General features: G+C 44.5%; 1 pseudogene; it reads right to left on the bottom strand.

Annotated features, from left to right (window-relative positions):
- Positions 1-2,996: 2,996 nt before the first annotated feature.
- On the bottom strand, positions 2,997-3,115 carry LOC142155231 (5S ribosomal RNA; annotated as a pseudogene).
- Between the last annotated feature and the right edge of the window lie 20,880 nt (positions 3,116-23,995).

Below are 23,995 nucleotides of genomic sequence, written 5' to 3'. Positions count from 1 at the left end.
TATTAAGAGCTATCTCGTTAAAATAAGCCCCAGGCATTTGTGTTGTGTTGTATGTAAACAAACTGTTGGTCCCTCCCACAGTGGGCGTGAGGTTTGCATTGCTTGGCTTGCCGTCAATCAGTTGAGTACCGTCCGTCGCTTGTACTTGTAGCATGTTTAAAGATCCGCAGGTAGGTGTGTTTTCTAACGTTTGCACTGCTTATTTCCGTCACTTAGACCAAATGGGGGTGTGTTTTTGCTGTTTGAGGTGCTTATTTCGGTTTACGTCACTCAAAGTATGCAATGCAGATGAGTATGCGTTTGCGAACTTTGATGAATCGGGCCCCTGATTCTTTGAAATCCAATACTGTTGATTTGATTCAGCCAACTCTGTCTGCTGCTGAATCTGTGCTGCCAGCACCTCTTAATAATACCATGACAAATTTGCATTTAACTAACAACTACAGTGTAACAAATGCCCGGTTCACAGGTGGGCCACACCCCCATCTGACCGAAGCGGAGCGACGGCGCAGAATAACCAACAAGTCTGTCCTCTCGGCAGACCACGACAGCCTACCAAACCATCTTCTGTTATTACTTCTCCGCATTCTGGATTTGTTTACACTTCACCTGTTCTGCTCCCTGGGATGAGACCCAATCTGCCAACCCCAGTTACCAGCTCTGAGGTGCCAGCTCCAGCCGCCTGTCCTGAGGCTCCAGCCGCCTGTCCTAAAGCTCCAACCGCCTGTCCTGAGGCCCCAGTCTCTGTCTCCTGTTCCGAAGTGCCAGCCTCTGTCTCCTGTTCCGAGGTGCCAGCCTCTGTCTCCTGTTCCGAGGTGCCAGCCTCTGTCTCCTGTTCCGAGGTGCCAGCCTCTGTCTCCTGTTCCGAGGTTCCAGCCTCTGTCTCCTGTTCCGAGGTGCCAGCCTCTGTCTCCTGTTCCGAGGTGCGATCATCTTCCTCCAGCTCTGTGGTGTCATCATCTGCCTCCAGCTTGGAGCCTGCTGCCACTGTGTCCGGTCCTGAGCCTGCTGCCGCTGCCTCCAGTTCCGAGTCACAAGCTGCTGTCCTTGTTCCTGAGTTACCGTCTGCTCCAGAGGGGGCGCTGCCCTTACCGTCTGCTCCAGAGGGGGCGCTGCCCTTACCGTCTGCTCCAGAGGGGGCGCTACCCTTACAGTCTGCTCAAGAGGGGCGCTGCCCTTAAATTCTGCTCCAGAGGGGGCCCTGTCCCTCCAGTCTGCTCCAGAGGGGGCCCGGTCCCATCAGTCTGCTCCAGAGGGGGCCCGGTCCAATCAGTCTGCTCCAGAGAGGGCCCGGTCCCATGCGGTTCGGCCCGAGTTGCCAGTCCATGCGGTTCAGCCCGAGTTGCCTGCTGTTATGATCTAAGATTTTTTCTGTGCGCTCACTGGCTAAATGAAAATAATGATTTTGTTGTGTGGTGTATCATATATAGGTATAGATAACCTCTATCATATATCAATGCTATTGGCTTAAAAAATGTTTATTTGGCCCTAGATATAATATACTAAAGAAGGTAAAAACAACAGAATAAAACAAGGATACATTTACAGGCGCTACCCTGGATATGCCAAGGTGGAATAAAACACACACTAAAAAACAATAACAATAAATAGGTTCCAAGAATAAAATTGCATATATCTGGGTATGCTGAAAAAGAGTCCAAAATCCACAATAATATATGTGGTGCAGCCGTTTGTATGTAAGGTTAGTATTCCAACATAGTCCAAAATTCCAATAAGTAGGTGTTCAGATGTTACATAGTGTCTTAATTCAACATAGGGTTGCCCAAGGTATAATCACAAATGTATGGTGTCTCATTTGGATCCTGGAGATGGACGTGAATAATCACGTCCTAATGATAGAGAGATGGCAATAACTGAGGGGGTACTGGAATTGATTAACCTAATAAGAGATGGTATTGGGATAATATGTAACCCACAATTAGTGGGACTAATACTTGCGATTGCGTGACTGTGAGTAATAGAGTCAGTCTCTCGTGGCGGTCCTGCTGATGGATTGCAGCGTGCAGAGTGATGTTCCAGATAATCCAGATAGCAGTGGGTGATCAATTCCACTACTGTGAGGGTAAGTGAGCGGTCCACACGAAGCGTGCGACTCGCTTCCGGTCCTGACTTGCGCGTCTGAGGTCACTTCCGGTTGGTTGTTATTGGCCAATAGTTGAAATGGGGGCGGAGTCCCAACGCGTTTCGTCTTAGAAGACTTTTTCAAGGGAGATAGTTACGATGTTGGTGGATGTTGATTTATAGAGCTCCCAGTTGTGTGTTGATCTCTGATTGGGTGATCGCACTATTGGTTTATCTTTTAGTCCATGGTGTACCTTAATTCTCCAGATGTTCAAATACTCAAACTCCATAAATCCTGGGAACCATAGTGCAGAATGAAGCTATGATATATATGTATCAAACCCAGGTTCATGTCACAACCTTCTGGTTACATGTGTGTAACATATATCTCGATGTGATTCTTACAATAATCCAATCATGTGTTACTGTGATTATATGTTTGTTTGACAAATAAATATAAGGTGCAAAATTAGGGGTTATTATATGCACATGTATGCACAACATATAATATAAATACATTTATCTTGTTTACCACCTTAACATGTCTAAGCAATATTGTTTATAAGGATGTTGACTAAGGTGGTCTTAGTTTTATGCACATATAAATTAATACGAATACTCGCCAGTTGATATACTGATTTGAATGCACAAGAATATCTATAACCAATTATGAATTTGTGCATATGGGAACAAGATGGTAATAATCACCTCTTGCGATCCCTTCGTGCAATCGCACCTAATGAGCAATGTTAGTGATGTATCTTCTTTCGATTGTATATATAATTCCACAAATGTTCAGTGTGTGGTGTTGTAATACCAGATTACACAGTTGTGATATTGGTCCCAGTATGCTTCTTTGCACAGCCACCTGCCCATATACACCAGTATTGACACTGTCCAAATAGAGGGATGAGTTCCTACTGCACTAGGTGTTCTCGAGTAGTCTCCTATCCCGTTACTTACCTAGCTCCGCCTTGCTTGGCTTCCAAGTTCGGGTGGGTTTGGGCATGGCCAAGGTGGTATGGCCGTAGGACTAACTTCTCTCAAAATGGAATAGCGCCTGGTTTGGCAAGGTGCTGTGCAGATAGCATTACCATGAGGGGGACTCTATCCGTCAATGCAAGGTGAGATCTATTTCTATGTTCAGTCCATTTGGAGTGAGGGTTCTGACCAAATAAATGGCTTTTGATTCCTCCCTATTCAGCTTGGGTATTATATTCCCCCCTCTCCAGTTTTGAATCACTTGTTTGATACCGATAAAGGATGTGCCTTGATGGCTACAATTATGGGTATCCTTGTAATGTTTGGATAGGTGGTGATTCTCAAATCCTATTCTGATATTCCTCAGGTGTTCCCTGATCCTAGTTTTCATTTAGCCAGTGAGCGCACAGAAAAAATCTTTGCTTATTATTGTACTACTAGGGAGGGATCCCTGGTCCTGTTTGCAGCTCCTGCAATCACAACAGGAGGTGAGCGCATAATCTCCATCCTTTTTTTCTACTGCTGTTATGATCTGCCTTGTATCTTTGTGTGCATTTTGCCCTGTGTTATTATTTGCCTTGTTTCCCTGTGTGCATATTACCCTGCAGTGCCTGTGATTCTCCTGGGGTGCTGCCGTTCAGCCTTTCCTGTCAGGGGTTAACTTGCACTGTTAGTTAATCACTCCACACCTGTCTGTGGCCTATATGTGCCTGCTTATTCCTGAATCATTTGCTGGTCATTGAAGTTCCTAGCCTGCTCATGTGGCTCTGTTCCTGGATTACCTGCATGTGTCTCTGTTCCTGGTTTCAGTTAAGTTATTGGCTGCATTTCTTTATCATTTACTGTTGTCTGCCAAGATCTGGAAATCCATTGTTTCATTCAGCTTGAACTGTTTACTGTTTATTTTGCCTACCCTGGACTATACCTTTACTGCAATAAACAGTTTAAACGTTTATATCATGTGTCTGGCTCCATGGCTGTTATCAAGGAATTGGTTTTGTACAGAACCCTAACAAGCCCTAGATAATACTATTAATCTAAACTTTATGGTGTTAATTTAATAACTCCTTACTTTAACCAAATCCTGGGTCTGCTGCGAGGTCTCCTGGCTAAGAAGGTTGGTGGCTTTCAAGATGCCTTTGTTGCCAAAAATTATGGACTTATTTCAAACAATACCTGTAATTACTCCTAAACCACTGTTTGATAAGCTGCATTCGATTATGATCACATATGTTTGGAAACTCAAACCCAGCTCTTGGATGAGTCTACCTAAACAACAAGGTGGTTTGGCCTTACCAGATTTACGTAAATACCATAAGGCTTGTCTGCTCTCTCAACTCTGGGATTGGTCCTTGCCTCCGGGCCAGAAACCATGGGTCAACCTAGAAAAGTTGCTTAACTTACTGTTCCCGCTGGCAGATTTGATCTGGGTTACTAAAGCCTGGCGCCCATTCAGCTACACCATTTGTGCATCTTCCACGAATACCTAGAGAATCCCTATCACTGTGGGACAAATTGTTGGTGGCTAATCATGATCTTAGGGTTCATACTAAAAATATCTCACTAGCAGCTATCGCCAAGCTTATTCCAGACCTAAACCTCAATCATTGGATACAGAATGGTGCCATCGCACTTTCACATTTACTTGAGGAACAGAGTTTACTTTCTTTCACACTAATTCGGGAAAAGTTCCACCTCCCGGCCCGAGAATTCTATAAATATTTACAGCTAAGACACTGGTTCACAGCCCTCCCCAGAAATGGTCTAGATGTGTCCCCTCCTCTGGTCCTGATCTATATGAAGTTGACAAAAGGATCCAATAGGGCCGGCATTACCTTTTGGTATCGCTACCTTTTCCAATCCCCATCAGAAATTAAGACTAAGATTCATTTGCAATGGGAGCTGTTCTAACTAGTAACAAAAATGGTTTTCAAATTGCTTAACTCATTTTGAATGTCTAAATGTATGAACCATGTTAAAATTGAGCAACAGGTTATACCTCACCCCAACCCGTCCTCATAAAATGTGGCCTGCTCAGTCGAAACTTTGTTGGAGACAATGTGGTATTACAGGGGAATTGTACTATCATACAGCCGTTCTGGGTGCAAGTTTTTGAGCTAGCTAATAAAGTCACCGCCCAGACTCTAAGTCCTGCCCCTGAAGTTGCGTTGTTACATCACTTTCCTTCCCAGTTCCCACTCCATGCTAAATATGTATTTGGTCATATCTTGATTTCCACAAGGGCTTCTTTAGCACAAAACTGGAAATCTTCTCTTCTGCCTTTAATAATGAAGGTTGTGGCCAAAGTACAGTTTAGCTTTGAAATGGAGACTGTGGGTATGCCGTATTCCGCTTCCCCTTCATCCCCATTAATTAGATTGTTTAGCTGGCAAGAGTATATTACAGAAGGTGAAGGAGCACCTTTTGCTCAACCAAACTCTATTTCGCCTCTCCATCCATCCTCTCTTAATGAATCCCCTCCATCCCGCTTCCTTTAAGTGGCTAGATCATGGATATTTTCAAAAGTTTTGTATTATGCTGAACACAGTAGTAATAAGAAGTATATAGTATAATTTTGTGTGTTTCCCTAAATTGTTTTTTAATTTTCATTGCAAATGTTTCCAAGCAGTGACTTACCCTCTAGGCTGTATTGTTCCAGAAAGCCAGCTGCACACAAGACAAGAAGTGGGGGAGGAAGCAGTTTCCCCATTGGGGGGAACTTAGGATGGCCTCTACTGTGAATGGGCAGGGAAAACTGTTTCTCATGTCAACGTCTATCTCATTTAAAAAAAAATCCATTATATGACAATTACGCTGTACTTACTTTCTTCCACCAGCACCTGTGGCTGCTGAGAGGGTTCATACTGGCTCTGGAAGATTACTGGGGAGATAGAAAGGTGGTCTTCCACCACTGCTGACTTCTCCTCCTGTGGCTGTTCCTGTGCCACTGCCGGCTCCTTCTGGACCACTCCTGGTGAACTCCTGTTGGACCACCTCCTCTTGTTCATTGCGGCGGTGGTGGCGGTAGCTGCGTTGGCGTCCTGTTGGAAAGTAGGATGTGTTATATTTGTATTAATTTTTTATTTTCTCCAACATACACAAACATGCAGATAATGGTAGCTTTCAATGAGAAATTTCCAGTCATGGTCCATAAATGAAATGGTTAACGTTTGAAACAATCAGAACTACAGTCCATGGTAACACAAATATTATCACAAATAAAATGCCTTAAATGAAGCATAATAAGCACAAGAAAGTATATAATGGTATATAATACTAGATGTATGATATGATAATCAGTAGGGAATGGAGACAAAAGAGGCCTTTGCAAACATGTTTTGTATGTGGTGATACATTTGCATAGTATACTGTGCTTTGGGCGTACTTACAAGCATCTATTTCTGCCCTCAATTCTGCGAGGAGGTCGGTCTGCCTTCTCCGCGAATCGCTCTATCTGCGCTGCATTTAAACAATGGAGCGCTGACTGCCAATTCCATGCGCAGACACCTGCGAACGGCTCGATATGCATTTAGTCTCTCCTCATTACTGACATACCGACCTGCGGGTTCAAAGCAACGGTCAAGTGTTGCTGTCAGGACCCGCAGTTCGATACGCGAGAAAGTAGCTGCTCTCATGCTGTCAAAAAAGTGAGACAGTTTAATATCCTGCATAGCTATTGATTCTCAATGCACGTAGGTGTGTATGCACGTCATGAGCGGAACCATGCAATGCCATTACTTAGATGGCTGACTCACCTGTCAATTAAATAAAGTTTCCTGTCAATGGGTGGGCTTAGCGTGCTGGTGCCTACGCAAGAGAATGCACCGGTATCCACTATAAAACTCACACTGCATTCGATAATCGGCCAAGACAATTTATGCTTGGCTGACAAGTTCTTGCTGATAGGAATAGGATTTGACCTGTTGATTTTGAGGTAAGTAAAATGGCCCTAGGTGTGCAGGCTTACATAGCATATAAGGAGAAGGAATAATTTGCCTTTCCTATCTGTTCTTTCGCTTTCCATTGGCTATTGCTGGACATTTTCCACAAATGATCACCCCCATTTTGAGGTAAGTAAAATGGCCCTAGGTGTGCGCCTTTTTGTACAGTGATTGATTAAAGTTTGCTGTTTTGAATTTGTAGAGATGTCTGAACAAGAGGCAAGTCAGGCTTCCGGATCATCCTCCATTGTGGGCAAATAAAAACGGCAGCCAGATTTCACTAATGCTCAAATTGACATTTTGTTGGAAATGACCGTTGATAGGCTCCACTCCACACCGCGTCAGCTCTCGGCCGGATCCAAATCCAGAATATGGGAAGACATAACAAATGAGGTCAATGCTGTGGCTCCAAAGGGATGCAAGGTGAATGAGGTCCAAAAAAGGATATGGAATAGAGAAACAATTAGCTCTTTGTTCTCATATAAAATATGTCAAGGTTTTATGGATAATTTCATCTTTCTAATGTATCTATTTTGCACACAGGTGGCAAGACTTTAAGCATCGCCATAAGGACAAACTGAAAGAGCACAGGAGGCATGCTCAAAGGACAGGTGGTGGTCCCAACTAGAACTTACTTAATTGGGTATTGGCCTGTTTGAATGCGGAGATGATGCAAGGGGTGGGCCACATTGATACTGGACGTAGCCCACACGTCATGGAGCCTAACACAGCTCAAGGTGTATACATATATATATATATATAAAATGTAATTGCCCTTTAAGTAGAAAATCCTAAACTCAAACATATTTGCAGTTAGATATAATGAGAAGTAATGAAGCTATATTTTTTAACCACCACACACAGAAACGTAAAAAATGATATTGCCAATGTATCGTTACACAATGGCACATAACACTGTGTTAACTTTTGTTTTTCAATTTGCCCTTCATTGTAGGTGCCAATACAGCTGGAGAGAATTCTGAGGATGAGCTGGTGGAAGAGAAACGTGATGTGGAAGAGCATCAGGTGACTGAGGAAGCAGAAGTCAGTGAATGGGAATCACTGCACGCCTGCTATCACAGTATTCTGAAGACTAATACCACTATTAAGTCCAACACCACATAAATTTCAACAACCCTCACCCATATGGAGCATATTTTACACAGTACCCTCACCCGTATAGAAAACACTACCGGTAAACAGACACTTAAAAAAGTACAAACCAAGCAAACCTTGATAATAGCTTGAAACATATAAAGCAAACATACCAGTAAATTCAGTCATAGCAGGGTGCATGCTGTAATCAGAGCTTTATAGCAGTGTTTATATGGCAGAGAGTATGCAGGTGATTGGGAGCATACGTCACGATCACATGGCGACCGGAGGCCTAATTGTGTATGCTAGACCCCGTGCAAGTGCATACTATACACCAAAAACTATGTGTTTGTTATGACCTATGGTTTATTTTTCGGTTCCAAAAAAGAAGATTTAAAAATAGTATAAAATTAGAACTTTATAGTAGAATGGATGAGCGCTACTAAGGGTAAAGCAGTGAAGGTGGAGTGGGGGCACTTACTGCTAACTCTAAAGTTCTGTATTAAATTAAATGAGTTATTATTATTATTATTATTATTATTATTAATTTTTATTTATAGGGCGCCACAAAGTGTCCATAGCACTGTACAAGGACAAACAGTGGCACAGTACAAGGAAAACCAGCACACTACAATTAACAATAAGCACTATAACTCCGGAAGCTCAAAGCACAGCTAGAAAGAAAGGGTGAGGGTGAGGGAAAATCAGCACAAGCTGGTAACCTGAGCCCAAAAGGGTGGACATAGATGACAGGTTAAGAGCCACTGAGAGGTGCAGAGAAAAGCGTGAGGAGTCAGAGGGCAGAAGGTTCAAGAGAAGGTGGGCTGAGTAGCTGGAGAGCAAAGTTACAAGTGGTGGAAACAGGAGGAGAGAAAGCCCTGCTCAAAGGAGTGTACAATCTAAAATGAGGGGTAGACAGACTGAGAGACACAAGGGTGAAACGGAGAAACAATTGAAACGGAGTCATGGAGGGGGGAAGAATGGATGAGAGGGAGAGGCAGCCGACAAAGTGGGTAGTTAAGCAGGTGACTGAAAGGCTTTTTAGAAAAGGTGGGTTTTTAATGTCCGTTTGATACTGGACAGAGTAGGAGATGTTCTGATGAAGCAAGGGAGCTTGTTACAATGGAGGGGGGCAGCACGGGAAAAGCCTTGGATACGTGTGTGAGAAGAGGTAATCAGAGGGGAAGAGAGGCGACAATCATTGGCCGATTGCATTAGCCGGGATGGAGTGTGAATAGAGATGAGGTTGAAGATGTAGGGAGCAGTGGAGTTGGTGAGGGCCTTGTAAGTCAGTGTGAGGAGCTTGAAAAGGATTCTGTAGTGGAAGGGGAGCCAGTGAAGGGAGCGGCGAGAAAGGAAGATCAACCTAACAGCTGCGTTGAGTACAGATCGAAGAGGAGCGAGATGGGAATGGCCAATAAGGAGAAGGTTGCAATAGTCCAAGCGAGAAATAATCAGAGAGTGAATGAGAGACTTGGTAGCATCCTGGGAGTCGATGATGATGGGGAACAGGAGAGAGAGGAATTGTTGTCAGTGAGAGAGAGGTAGAGGGGGGGGTCGAGAAGGAGGAAAGACAATGAGTTCTGTTTTAGCAAGATTGAGAAATCTAGAGGACATCCAGGGGGAGATGGCAGAGGGGCAAGCGGACACCCGAGGGAGGAGGAAGGGAGAGAGATCAGGAGATGATAGGTAGAGTTCAGTGTCATTCGCATAAAGGTGGTACTTGAGGCCGAAGAAGCTGATGAGTTCACCCAGGGAGGAGGTGTACAGTGAAAAGAGTCCAAGAACAGAGCCCTGTGGGACCCCAACTGGAAGGGTGGAAGAGGGGGAGAGAGACCCAGATTCGGAAACAGGGAAGGAATGGGCGGCAATGTAAGAGGTGAACCAGGAAAGGACGGTGCCGGAGAGGCTAATGGACTGGAGGATGTGAAGCAGGAGGGGGTGGTCAATGGTTTCGAAGGCCAATGAGAGGTCTAGGAGAATCAGAAAGGAGAAGTGGCCCCTGGCTTTAGCTGAGAGGAGATCATTTGTAACTTTAGCCAGGTTGCAGACGAGCCTCTCAAGTATTTTGAAGGCAATGGGGAGAAGGGAAATGGGGTGGTAGTTAGAGAGTGAGGTAGGGTCAAGATTGGATTTCTTTAGAATGGGTGAGATGAGAGCATGAGGGAGAGATTAAAGAGGTAAGTGAGGTGAGAGCAGGTGAAGGGGAAAGGGAGCGAAGGAGGTGAGAAGGGATAGGATCCAGGGACAGATAGAAGGGAGGGAGGATGAAATGATAGAGGGAATCTCCTCACCCGTGGTAGGGCAGAAGGAGTATAGGAGTTGGTGGCTGGGGGGAGAGGAGGGGAGAATGGGGTGGAAGAGTTGAAGGTGGCGAAGAGGCGGCGGGGGTTAGAGGACTGGAAAGAGACGAGGGATTTAAAGAAGGATTGTTTAGCTAGTGAGAGGGCAGAACTGCAAGATGAGAGAATAAACTTGAAGTGGAGGAAATCAGCCAGGGAACGAGAGACAGGGAAATGAGTGACAAAGATCAATGTAAACTGCTTAAAATGTCAAGTTTTGCCTACCACTTATTAGCCTGGCGTGGAAGGAGAGGTGAGCTACGCTTGTATTAGCAAGGGGTGGCCTGTACCCTTAATCAGGCCCTACCTTTGCATGTGTGTCCAGTGTGTCTGCCCCTGTATGTGTATGCCCAGTGTGTCTGCCCCTGTATGTGTGTGCCCAGTGTGTCTGCTCCTGTATGTGTGCGACCAGTGTGTGTACTCGCAATTTGCTGCCTGTATCTCTCCACTACCTGGACAACAGGGATTTCCTTTGATTGCAACACCCTGAGGGCCACAGATGGAGCTTCAGAGGGCTGCCAGCACCAGGGAAGGACTGGCAAATTTTAACCCGGGGGGCAAGACTATTATGAAAATTTTAAAGGAATAAAATGCAGGTGGCCCAATGACCCAGCCCAAAAGTAGCCCACTATAGGACCGGTAGATGTCCAAATGCCCCCCAGACCAGCCTGCCCCTGCCCACCACTGCACTAGAGCCTATAGAAGTTGGATGGTGGGAGACCAAAACATTTTACTGCTAGTTGGTCAACCCTGTTGTATATACTGAAGTACAGGACTAACAATAATTTTCTTCCAGTAGAGAGAGCATAAAAATCTGTATCTGCAACAGTTAGTTTAGTGACAATATTGGTTTTTTTTTAGAGATGGGCGGGCTTGGTTCCCCGAGAACCGAACCCACCCAAACTTCAGGTATCCGAGTACCGAGCCAAGCAGGCTCAGTATTCTGGCGCCAATTCGGATTCGAAATGGAGGCAAAACGTCATTGTGACGTCGTCGGATCTCGGAGCTCGGTTCTCGCGATGTTTGAAATGCATAATTAGCCGCCTCCACAGCAATCCAGCGCCATTTGACAGAGGGAGAGAGAAAGGTTAGGTCGCAGGCAGTATTAGAGCAGGGAGAGAGAAATTCTTCTAGCAAATTTTCTAGCACTTGTTATAGCAGGAAGAGAGGAGGATAGAGGAGGTATTTTAGCAAACATTACCAACTGTTTGGGGTGTCATATTCCCTCCTCCAAAAAGTATTTTCTGCCTGCAGAAATAGAAATATACCAGCAGTATACAGTTTGGATTTTGCACTACAAGTGCTTTGGGGTGGCCCATATTCCCCAGTGTGAACAAACAATTTTTCTGGTGCTGAAAGTTTTATCTAGCAGCACAATATATTTCATATTTTGCACTACAAGTGTTTTGGGGTCTCCCATATTCCCCAGTGTGAACAAACAATTTTTCTGGTGCTGAAAGTATTATCTAGCAGCACTATATATTTCATATTTTTCAGTAATTGATATGGAAATGTCAGACAGTCCCTTTCCTTACTGGGAAGAAAAGCAAGCCATTTGGAAACCCATGTACAAAATTGCTTTGCAATACCTAAGCTGCCCACCCTTCAGTGTGTACTCTGAAAAAATATTCAGCACAGCCGGGAACCTTGTCAGTGATTGACGTGGGAGGTTACTTACTAAAAATGCGGAAGAGATGATGTTCATCAAAATGAACTACATCTTCCACGAGGAAGGCCTTTACCATCAAAGACATCCAAGCACTGACAGTTCTCTAATGGCAGATTCAAGCTGAGATGAATTGATAGTCTGTGATGATGATGTACACACTGATGAGGTTGAGGGTGAGGATGATGCTGAAGATGATGACGACAGCATCTTTTTAAAACTTTCACTCTAAGTGTAGAGTGTAATCTAGCCCCAAACAGGAAAGGCATTTCTATTTCACGTACAGTCTTTAAAGGCTGCTGTTTTGTCAATTTCACTATAAGAGTAGGGTGTCATACACAGACAGACACCAAACTGCCTTTGTCCATTTCTATTTTATGGTACAGTCTATATCGGCTGAATTTTTAACTAATTTACTACAAGTGGAGAGGGGGTCTGATACAGACAGAAACCAAACTACCTTTGTCCATTTCTATTTTTATTGTACAGTCTATACTGGCTGTCTTTTTTTATATTTAACTATATGTGGAGGGGGTGATATACAGACAGTCACCAAACTCCCTTTGTCTATTTATATTTTATTTTACAGTCTATGCAGGCTGCTTCTTCGTCTATTTCAATTTTAATCTAGGGGAATATTATACACCCAAACAGAACATCTGCTTTGCCCATTTGTATTGATAAAATTGTCTTTCCAGGATGCTTCTTTTTATATTTAGCTTTAAGTGTAGGGTGTAATATACACCCAAAGACGATGGCTGCATTGCCAATAGGCTAAGATGGAGAGAAAGACAATCAGGTTTGTGTGTAGAATTAAGGACGGCCTACCAAGGATAAAACTGTTTTTTTCATAATTTATTAGCTTTAGAATTACCTCACTTATCCAAGAAACAGGTAGAGTACTAAATTAGGTTATTTTAGCCCCAAAAAATGAATTTTTAAATAAAATTGCAAAACAAAACCAAACAAAACCAAAACCAAAACACGCAAGGGCGGTTTTGGCAAAACCGAAACCAAAACATGAATGTAATCCAGATCCAAAACCAAAACCACAACACGGGGGTCAGTGACCATCTTTAGTTTTTTTCTTTCCTTTTCAAGTGATTACTTATGCTGACACTAGATATTGAGAGATGAGCTAGAGCCGTAATGGCTAACCTGTGACACGCCGAGGCAGTTTGACTGACACGCCAGGCGTGTCAGTCAAACTGCCTATTTTAAACATGCCAAACATTTTCTCTATACAGCAACGCCGCGGACGCTTCTTTGACAGCAGCAGCTCCTCCCTTGCATTACTCCCGGCATGACTTCACTGGCTGGCCTACCTGGGGCACGGTAGGGCTTATAATGGATATTTGTAATATTTAATCGTAAAATAGCCTCAGATACTGGCCACAAGCAATCTTATGTAGTGTTTTTATTAATAGACCAAAGACTCCAGATGCAGAGCTGTGTGATTATATAGAAATATTGTATTAAAGGATTAAAAAAGTAGAGGATACAGTGCTTTTTTTGTAAGAAAAAAGGTGCGGGAACTCACATAATGTAGTCAATCACTGTACACACACCCACACATGTCAGCTGTATAACGAAACATAACGGTCGCCGCTGGCAGTAAGCACTCAGCGCGCGACCACATGACCAATCACAAATTGAGCAGCGCCACAAGCCGAGCAGTGCCATCACAACCAGTTCGGATGAAGTACGCATGCATCGGATTCGACACACTAGCAGCCTGCATGCACCGATTTAATGATTTTTCCGCCGACCTGCTACGCTCGACTGGGCGATTCAAGTCCATGTGGACCAAACATCAAATGTTCAAAAGTTACTTATAAAACTAGTGTTCCATCTCTTGGTAAAAATTGGCTATGAGCTGCAAATTGGCTATGATATACAAAATGAGCCCAAAAGCTTTACCCTTACCCAAATCATTACTCCCTAAATGAATAACTAAGAAATATGGAGCTTGCTCCCTGGCAATCAAATTAAGCGTCAAATATTTATAACAGGCCCAGCACATCTCCCTCCTACCAATCCACTTGATATCAACCGTGATGGTAAGAATGAACATGTCTCTTTGCAAAGAAATGTCTGACAGCCCAGAAGATGAAAGAGTGGCTATTCAACCAAACTTGAAGAAGCTTCGGGAAACGATCTGTAATTCAGAATACAGTACATCCCAAGGGTTAATTATATGCATAGTGGCAAATTAAATATCGTTAAACAATCAGAACAACAAGAATAAAGGTTGAGATGCATCTGTGGAAGCAAAGCAGGATGTCACCAGCTTCTAAACGCTGGGGAGAATGGGATGGGGGGGCAACCCATATGAAGGTCAAAAGCATAAAAAACCTCCAAGGTGCTATGAAGCCCTTCATCTAAGGGAAAATTAGGTAAATCCCTTCATACTCTCTGTTATGCCTTCAGCAGTTATGTATTTACATATGTATGTATTCTGTGTAAACTCCATCTAGTGGTCAGCCTGGTATTAACTTATATTGAACTCTCAGAGCCTCTGTAGTTTAGTTACCAATGCACAATGGGTAGCTACAGGTCTCCATTTTAGATATCACATTCTAAGAAGCAAGAGGTGCAGTATATCTCTCCCCTTAGCACAGCATCAATGGTAAGATTGCTCCCTAGTTATGCATTTTTGCCATGTGTTTTCATGTTTGCATTACAATACATTTGTTAATGTTGTAAATGTATTTCCTTATTTCTGTATTACAGTTTTACCACTTGAATTATAACTTTCTTAACTACTTAAATAAACAACATTGAAGTAGGAGTTGTTATGCTGTCTGTCTGATTATAATCAGGCTAAAGAGAAGATTATAGTGAAGACAGAACACCCTTACCTCCAAAGTGATGAGCAAACAAGTCTGAAAGTCAAAAAGTCAAACAATTGCTGAAAGTCTTATAGGTGGAGGATTTCCAACCAACTGTTTGATGATTTCCACAGATAACCCTGCTACTGCTGCAGAGGTGGCCAGGGCCGCCATCAGGGGGGTACGGGGGGTACTGTTGTACCGGGCCCGGGCTCACCAGGGGGCCCGGTACAACAGCTCAGCACAGACTTACCTGGGGCCCGCCGCTGCTCTCCGCTATTCTGTCTTCAGCCTGGCTGTCACCGTGACAGCCAGGCACCAGGATCCGATCGCAGGGGTGGAGGATTCATTCCCCCTGCGATCATGTGCTCTGCCTGTGACAGATCTAGCAACAGATGAGCAACAATGTTTTATGAAATCCATTTAGAGGGCCGCTGCACGGCACACCATGCCGTTGAGGTAGGCCAAGAGACCCCTAGAAATTGTTGCGCCCATGTACAGATGGAGCTCATGGCTAGACATAACCAATGCTGGCCATATGATTACCCCATTAAATTCATATAGGAAATGCATCTATATTGACAAATCCTCCCTAATTTCTTGGGATAGCCAAATTTCCAACAAAACACTTTACCTATAAGGATAATCTGGCAAGCAAAATTAAACAATCCTAATACAGATTCGATCTACCTAAAGGATACTTTATTTGCTTGCCTAACAAAATCAACTCTCAAGTTCACCACCTTTTTCATAGGAAGGAGGCACCAACCCACTGTGGTGCCTTTCATAGTGAATTATCACACCAAACAGTTCTGAAAATTGAATCCTTTATGTCCAGCTGCCTCATTCCTACTAAAGCTATTAACCGCATCCTTTACTTCTTTGTGAACCAGCTCCACGCAAAAATGCAATGAGTCTGGCTATGTTGGGCCTTATTTAGAGTTAGGAGTAAGGACAGCTAAAGGAGCTATTCTACACCCGGACAAGCCATGTAGACATGCAATGGGTGTAAATGCAATTGTTTGTTTATACAGGGAATACTGCCACAATTCTGTGTAACACACAAATACTTTGCAGCTTCATTTTAATATTGCAATTTAGAGGTAAACTAGGACACATCCCTCTCTTACCTCCAAATACATTTTTGCATTATTAAACGTAACCCCTTTTCACACAACATGGCTGTGAAAAGGCACAAAATCACTTCCCACAGCTGGACCCACTGAGGCCCGTTGTAGTTGTTTAAAGTTAATGGTGTCTAACCACTGAGCCATATACAAGATCATAGAATAGATCTGCTTTTCTTGTTGATGCAAAATATGTAAGATCATTTGCAATACCTAGCCATAGAAAGGGACTTGCTGAGCTGCAGTAAAACATTCACATAGTCATGGAGGGAAATATAAACTTTTGTTATTATCTTTAAGAATTGTTTGGTTAAAGTTCCACCAGTAGAGGGGCATGGCTGGGATGTCTATTCAGTCTCTCTTTTCCTCTGGCTCTTTACCTATCAGCAGGGCCGGATTAACCCGAGGTCTAACTGGGCTATAGCCCAGGGGCCTCGGGCATCCAGGGGCCCTCTAAACTCCTCAGCAGCATTATTGATCGGTCGGGGTCGGGGGCACCCCCAGCCCGATCAATGCTGCTGAGTACTGTCAGTGCAGTCCTCCGTCCCGGCGCGCTGTAGTCTGCTTACTGAGGATATTCATGAACTCTCGCGAGATCTCCTCAGTAAGGAGCTTACAGCGTGCCAGGACGGAGGACTGCACTGACAGGTAAGTGCTTGGGGGGGTCCTCACGGGAGGTGGCGGACGGCTCACATTGGGGGCCTCGCGGGGAATGGAGGGCCCCTTAGCCCAGGGGCCTCCATTTTCTTAATCCGGCCCTGCCTATCAGCCCTGCTCCAAATGAGTGTTGTACTGTCTGGGCTCATTCAAGGACCTGACAGACCCTGACAAGCTCTTTGGACATCCATCTTCCTGGGCTTATAGTATTTGCGGCTTGCCCGCCGTAATGCCCCCCGAGCCTTATTCATCTGACTTACCTGATTCCCGCCTTCTGACGTGCTGCTCCCTGGTTTACCTACTGCCCGGAAGAGCTTACTAGTGCTTCCCATGCATCAGACCACAGTCTGACCATTCTCACGGCACTGACAACACCAAAGGTCTAATTCTGGCCCACGTCTCCAATGACGGCCACGTCATGGATCAGCGACTTCTGGTTTCCATTCATCAAGTATCATACTAGCATAGAGGTGAGTCGCATAGACTATAGACTCTCCCAGCACCCTTGTCCCCCACTACTACACTGGGAGTTCCGGGCAGACTGCACATTCCACTACCATCTATAGCTGCCATCCCCTCCCACAACACACTTACCAAGTGGAGTGCCTAGCAGGATATCCCCGCAGCTCTGCAGCAGCACCACCTCAACCTGGGTGCCCATCACTCCTCCTCAGCCAGTGCACTCAGCGAGAATTTGCTTCCGTCTTCACCAGTCAGTCTCTCTCATTTCTCCCTCAGTGCCCCCACTGCACCTGTCCCTCATCTCATGACATTCACTGGTAGATTGTTCCACATGTGGAATCGTTTGCTCCAGGCAGGTTTTGCAATTGTTCTTACACTTGGTTGAGAGTTCACTTTTCAGCTTTGAGGACCTTCCTATATCCCGGTCTGGACTATCCATGATCTATACCTCCATGACTCGTGGGAGTGGGTTATGCACTGACACTTGCGATACTTTGCGTTCTGTTGCCTTCTGAAGCCTCCATGTCTCACAAGCAAAAAAAACAACCTCAGCCCCAAATGCCCAGCATGTTTTCCAGAAGTAGCAAAGCAGACACCCACTATCACAGCTATGATTTTTTTTTTCTGGTGTCCAACACCTATTGAAACTTCTTCACCTCTAGTTGTTTAATAACTTTTCTTTGTTGATCAGTTCTAAACATTTTGCACTCCTTATTTCACATTTTGGGTGTTGCTGTGACGAGGTATGATTGGGACCCATATTGTGCTATGCTTTATGTATCGTACCCTTGGGTTCTCTACCCATTCCCACAGAATGCCTGCTGACATAGTGATATTCCCAAACTGTTTAGACATTGACACCTTGTGTGGTATTTATCAACTTTGCTGTGTCTCTTACTTCGAGCCTGCACTCGTTTCCCTCTTGGGAGACTGATCTCCCCATCCTTCCTTCTTGTCTTCTTCTCTCCAGTAGCCGCTAGTCTTCCTGCTCTTTCCAAGTACTCAGAACCTCCATGACTCTCAAAATTCTTACCCTCCATGCTAATGGCCTTAATTCCCCTACTAAATGCACTATGGCCCTTCAACACTTTAAACAATTTAGGGTTGATTACATTTTCCTACAATAAACATATTTTAAGATCCCTCACCCACAACAGCAGACATGCAAGACAAATCCACATACTTACTATGCATCCTGTGTGTCACATCTCAAAGTAAATCACAGCAATGGAGCCCGGGCTGTGAAAAAGCATTAAGGTGTTTATTGTTCAGCAAATACAGGTAAATGGTACAAACCACCCAATATAGCTGAAACTGCACAGTGAATACTGCAGATGCAGGTACAATGGAAGGTAGAGAGATAGCCGGAGCAGTTGTGTAGCAGCAGGATGTGAGGTCTGAGAGCACAGAAGCAGCAGAGAAAAAAATCATAAGAAAGGCAAACAAACAACAATGACCAGTACAGGAAAGGGAGAAAGGCAGGTCAAGGAGATGATTAGTGACACATTTTAACCCCTAGTAATAGCATAGGAAAAAGGCACAATAGCAGCACCTCTGACAAACAAAGGTACTGCCAGATAAACATAATACAACAAGTCCAAAGTCCAAATGGCAGGAGCTGCCAATGCAAAGCAGCATGCAAAGCAGAAGACTGCATGCAGATCCTGACAATCTGACAGGGCACAAAAGGGCACAGCCATTCTTATCCACTGTAATGTTTCTAGATTCCCTCCTTGCTGACCCTCTGGGCAGATACCGCCAGGGTGGCCGAGAGGGGGGGCGGGTACTAATTACCCGGGCCCGTGCGTGTCAGGGGGCCCGGCCCTTGCGCCGACAAATTTTTTTTTTCAAAACTGCATTTTTTCTTTTATTTCTTTTTTTTTTTTGCGGTGGGGGGGCTCGGTTGTTGGTGAGGGGAGCAGGGTAGTTGAAAAAAACAAAACATACTCACTTGATCGCGACGTCATCGTCACGCCCAGCATTGTCAGTCTGGAGCAATGTAGCACAGAGGAGCAGAGAACACCAAGAAAGAAAAGAGAACAAAAGGTAAGTGAAGGGAGGAAAATGGTGGGGGGCACAGAGGGGTTAAAAAACGAGGGGGGCACAGAAGGGTTAAAAAATGAGGGGAGGCTCAGAGGGGTTAAGAAACAGGGGGGCACAGAGGGGTTAAAAAATGAGGGGGGGAACAGAGGGGTTAAAAAACGAGGGGGGCACAGAGGCGTTAAAAAACTGAGGGGGAGAATGGCACAGAGGGGTTAAAAAACAAGGGGGGGCATGGCACAGAGGGGTTAAAAAACAAGGGGGAGCATGGCACAGAGGGGTTAAAAAATGTGGGGGGCAGCACAGAGGGGTTAAAAACGAGGGGGGGCATGGCACAGGGGTTAAAAAATGAGGGGGGCAGCACAGAGGGGTTAAAAAACGGCAGGGGGGCAGCATGGCACAGAGGGGTTTAAAAAAAGGGGGCATGGCACAGAGGGGTTAAAAAATGAGGGGGGCATGGCAGAAAGGGGTTAAAAAACGGGGGCAGCATGTCACAGAGGGGTTAAAAAACGAGGGGGGCATGGCACAGAAGGGTTAAAAAATGAGGGTGGGCATGACACAGAGGGGTTAAAAAATGAGGGGGGCAGCATGGCACAGTGAGGTTAAAAATGGGGGACGGCATGACACAGTGGGGTTACAAAATGGGGGGGCATGGCACAGTTGAGTTAAAAAACGGGGCAGCATGGCACAGTGGGGTTAAAAATCAGGCGGGTGCATGTCACAGTGGGGTTAAAAAACAGGGGGCAGCATGGCACAGTGGATTTAAAAAATGGGGGGGCAGCATGGCACAGTGGGGTTAAAAAGGGGGAGGCATGGCACAGTGGGATTGAAAAAGGGGGGAGCAGCATTGTATAGTGTGATGAAGGGGAGCCAGGTGAAGGGGCAAAAGCAGCATGGAGGGCGCAGTATGATCATAAGGCATGGCGATGATGAAGGGGCACATTATTGTAATATAGGAGCTGGAGGAAGGCCTAATTATTAATCGTGGGTGGTATTGATTTATCACCAGGGTTGTTTGGAATTATCCAAATGTAGCCATTTTTTCCAAATAGGGCCCCCAGCATTCCAGGATCCAGACAAGCCACAACTAAAGAAACCTGCAGCCACAGGTAGTGAAAGTGAAAAGAACAGGTAGGAGAGAGCAGGACAGTATGTAAAATGTTGTGATTCTAGTAGGGACAATGGCCATTTTTGGTGAGTGTTCTGCCCAATGTAAGGTGCAGGCCAAGATTGAACTCTTTGTGTACACACTGCATTCTTTCTATACTACAATGTGGTGCTAGATGTCCTGAATGTCAGGAGTGCTTGGACATATGTGACCCTCCGGCGAATTGAGAGCTTAGTAATTTTGATGTGTTAGCCACGCCCCAATGGTGCATTTGACACACCCCCAAATGCATGACCACACCTCCGAAAAATTTTGCGCCGCCGCATTTTTTTTTAGCATACTCGACTATAAGGGGGGCCACATTAATTTGTTGTACCGGGGCCCTGAATTCCTCTTGGCAGCCCTGGATACCGCATCCTCATTGGGACCATTGTCCCACTAAACTAACTCTGGTTTTGCTCTGTGCTCTTCTCTGGGCCACGTTATTATAGAAGGCAATTTGGACCCCGATGTGGACAGCTCGACATCTCCTCCATGTCCTCTTCTGTTGCCTCCTCTCACCTGGACTCTAAACATTTGGTGTCCCTGCTTAAATCGCATGATTTTTATGACACCTGGCGTCTCTCCCATTCCACAGGTGGTCAATATACTCACTTCTCTGCTCCACATACCCTCCATACTCGCATTGACCTTATCCTCATTGACCACCTGACCACTCAACAAATCATTGACTCCAACATTTCCCCAATCACTTGGTCTGACCAAGCCTCGGTTTTTTTCAAGATTGCTTTCTCCACCCGCTCCTCCCCCTCCAAAATGGTGCCTAGACGACACTCTCCTGCTGAAGCCCAATCAGGTGTCCTGCATTTCCAACCCCATCAAGGAATTAATTTCCTTAACTTCTGACCCGGACATCTCCCCCGCCATCCTGTGGGAGACTCATAATGCCACAATATGAGGCACCCTTATTGGCTTGTCATCAGCTAGACAGAAGGCCCAACTAATGCACATTGCAGAACTGGAAATGCAAATCACATCTTACAACTTTACACTGACTCCTCCCTAAAAAAACTGCCAAAACCTTACAGTGGTTTCACTAGAAGTATTTTGAGAGGGGAGACCAGGCAGATAGACTCCTAGCACACAGACTGAGAGATAAGTGAACTCGCAATCACATTTTCTTCATTAAGATCCCCTCCAGCGACCCCACATATGACACAAAGCATGTAGCAGACACCTTCAGAGACTTCTAATCTATAATCTCACACCCTGCATCTCTGACCACTCCGCTTTACATTCTAAAATTAAATATTTCTTGTCCTCCCTCGCTATGCCCAAACTTTACTTTGCATAATCCAACCACCTTAACAAACCTATCACGTCAGATGAAATTATTAAAACCATCAAAACAAAATCTTTGCAAATCTACACATACTCATGCTTCTTGAGCTCTTCAATTCCATACTATTAGGATCCAAATTTGATCAGGCTGTCACCCATGCAGACATCGTGGTGATCCACAAGCCAGGCTGGGACCAACAATCCTGTGGTAATTATAGGCCTTTGTTAAATGCGAACCTTAATTTGTTTGCAAAGCTCCATGCCAATCACCTAAACAGCGTCATTACCTCACTGGTTCATGTGGACAAGGTAAGTTTCATTCCAAGCCACCAGGCTTTGGACAACACCAGACGAGTCATTGATATGACCTATATCTCCAACATAGACAGTACCCCATCCCCATTGCTTTAGATGCGGAGAAGGCGTTTAATCAGGCGGCTGGCCTTACATGTGACAGACATGGGTATGGGGGGCCCTTTAATGCGAGGAGTCACCAGCCTGTATTTTAATCCCACTGCCTCCGTTTTTGATAAAGGTTTCCAAACTCCTACCTTTACAATTCGTAACAGCACTTGTCAGGGCTGCCTCCTTTCCCCTCTCATATTTGCGATTATGATCGAGACTCTAGCCCATAAAATACAGATTAACCCTGATATCTCTGAGTCTGTACAGGCTCCTCGGAACAGAAACTATCTCTTTACTCGGATGACATTCTCCTATCTATTACGAATCCCCACATATCCTTACAAAACTTACTCAACGATATCTCACAAACTGAAATATCTAGGAGTGTTCCTGACTCACTACTACGATCAACTATATGCTGCAAATTTTCCCCCTTTATTGGCTGCCATTAAAGCAGATTTTTTTGAATTGGTACTGTGATAATTATGTAATATGCCTAATTATTGAATTTTATTTTTAGCTTGAATTTTCATGTATGACAATGTATATATTGTATGTAACCTTGTAATTTAGTGTCAAAGTGTGCTTTGCTAAATGGCACGAGTCTGACTTATGCAATTGTCAAAACTGAGTGTAAAAAGAGGCAACCTGGAGGATCACCCCTGAGTCCCGCATCAACCAAACCAGCTGTTGCTGCACCTTTGGGGGGGGGGATGGGCGGGGAACCTGTTTTGGCAACTGGCCTCCGGTGTTTTACATGTGATGAAGTGGGGCCAATCACTGTGTCAATTGCCACAAAAAGAAGAAAACAGCACCTTCTCCTGTGGGGGGTCTGACAGGGAAGTCAGTGTAGGCCATCCTGGGTGCGGGTTGACCCCAGAACTCCCTGGAGACAATCTGCAAGCATGCAAAAGAAGAGAAAGAGAGGTACTACTTATGAGGGAGGCGCACTCATAAGGAAAATCCTGTGTTGTTGAAGGGACATTCCATTGTGGGTAACAAACGTGGATAGAAATGAGCAAATAAATTGACACCACACTATAAAACTACTGTTTATTAGTCATGCAAATAAAACTAAATGGTTAAAAAGTGAAATATTAACATTTCGTAGTCTTGGGCAGGTTCATATGTTCAGACGATCAGTACACTTTTTTTGGTTCCGTAGATATATACCGGGAGTATCTATCTATGGTAGTTATATTGTACAGATGTCTCATGATGGAGTCTTGAAAATACCAACAATTTTAATTCATGCAAGTTAAGTGTATTGTGTTCCCATCATATGAACATGAGGATCATACAGTCATGTGTAATTTGCACATATGAAGTATAAGGTAAGTACAACTCTGGTAAGTGTATTGCTATAATGTGTCAGTAAAGATAGTGGACTAGGAGCTGTCCTTAGCCAGCTGACAGCGCAGGGGGAGGAGCACCTTATAATTTCTTCTAAATAGGAAACTACTCATCCAAGAGGTGGCTTATGCTACCATTTAGAGAGAACCTAGCCATCGTATGGGCACTTAAAAAGGTACAGTCCTGCCTGTATGGATGGAATTTCACCATTCTTACAGACCAGAATCCTCTAAACTGGCTGAATAGAGTTTCTGGGAATAATTGAAAGCTTTTAAGGGGGAGTTTGATTCTGCAAAAATATAAACTTCCCCATTCAACACCGACAGGCGCAGAACATGGAAATGCAATGCAGATGGCCTCTCTCGCCATGGGGCAGAAGTGGTGAATGGGTAGGAGAGATAGTGACAGGTCACACTTCTCCATGCCCTAGGTATAGGGGGAGGTGTGATGATTATGTAATACGCCTAATTATTGATTTTTATTTTTAGCTTGAATTTTCATGTTTGACAATGTGTATATTGTATGTAACCTTGTAATTTAGTGTCAAAGTGTGCTTTGCTAAAT

This window comes from Mixophyes fleayi, chromosome 4, assembly GCF_038048845.1.
Source record: "Mixophyes fleayi isolate aMixFle1 chromosome 4, aMixFle1.hap1, whole genome shotgun sequence".
Classification (NCBI taxonomy): Eukaryota; Metazoa; Chordata; class Amphibia; order Anura; family Limnodynastidae; genus Mixophyes; species Mixophyes fleayi.
Note: the sequence above shows the minus strand (reverse complement) of the source record. Positions and strands in the feature narration are given on the sequence as shown.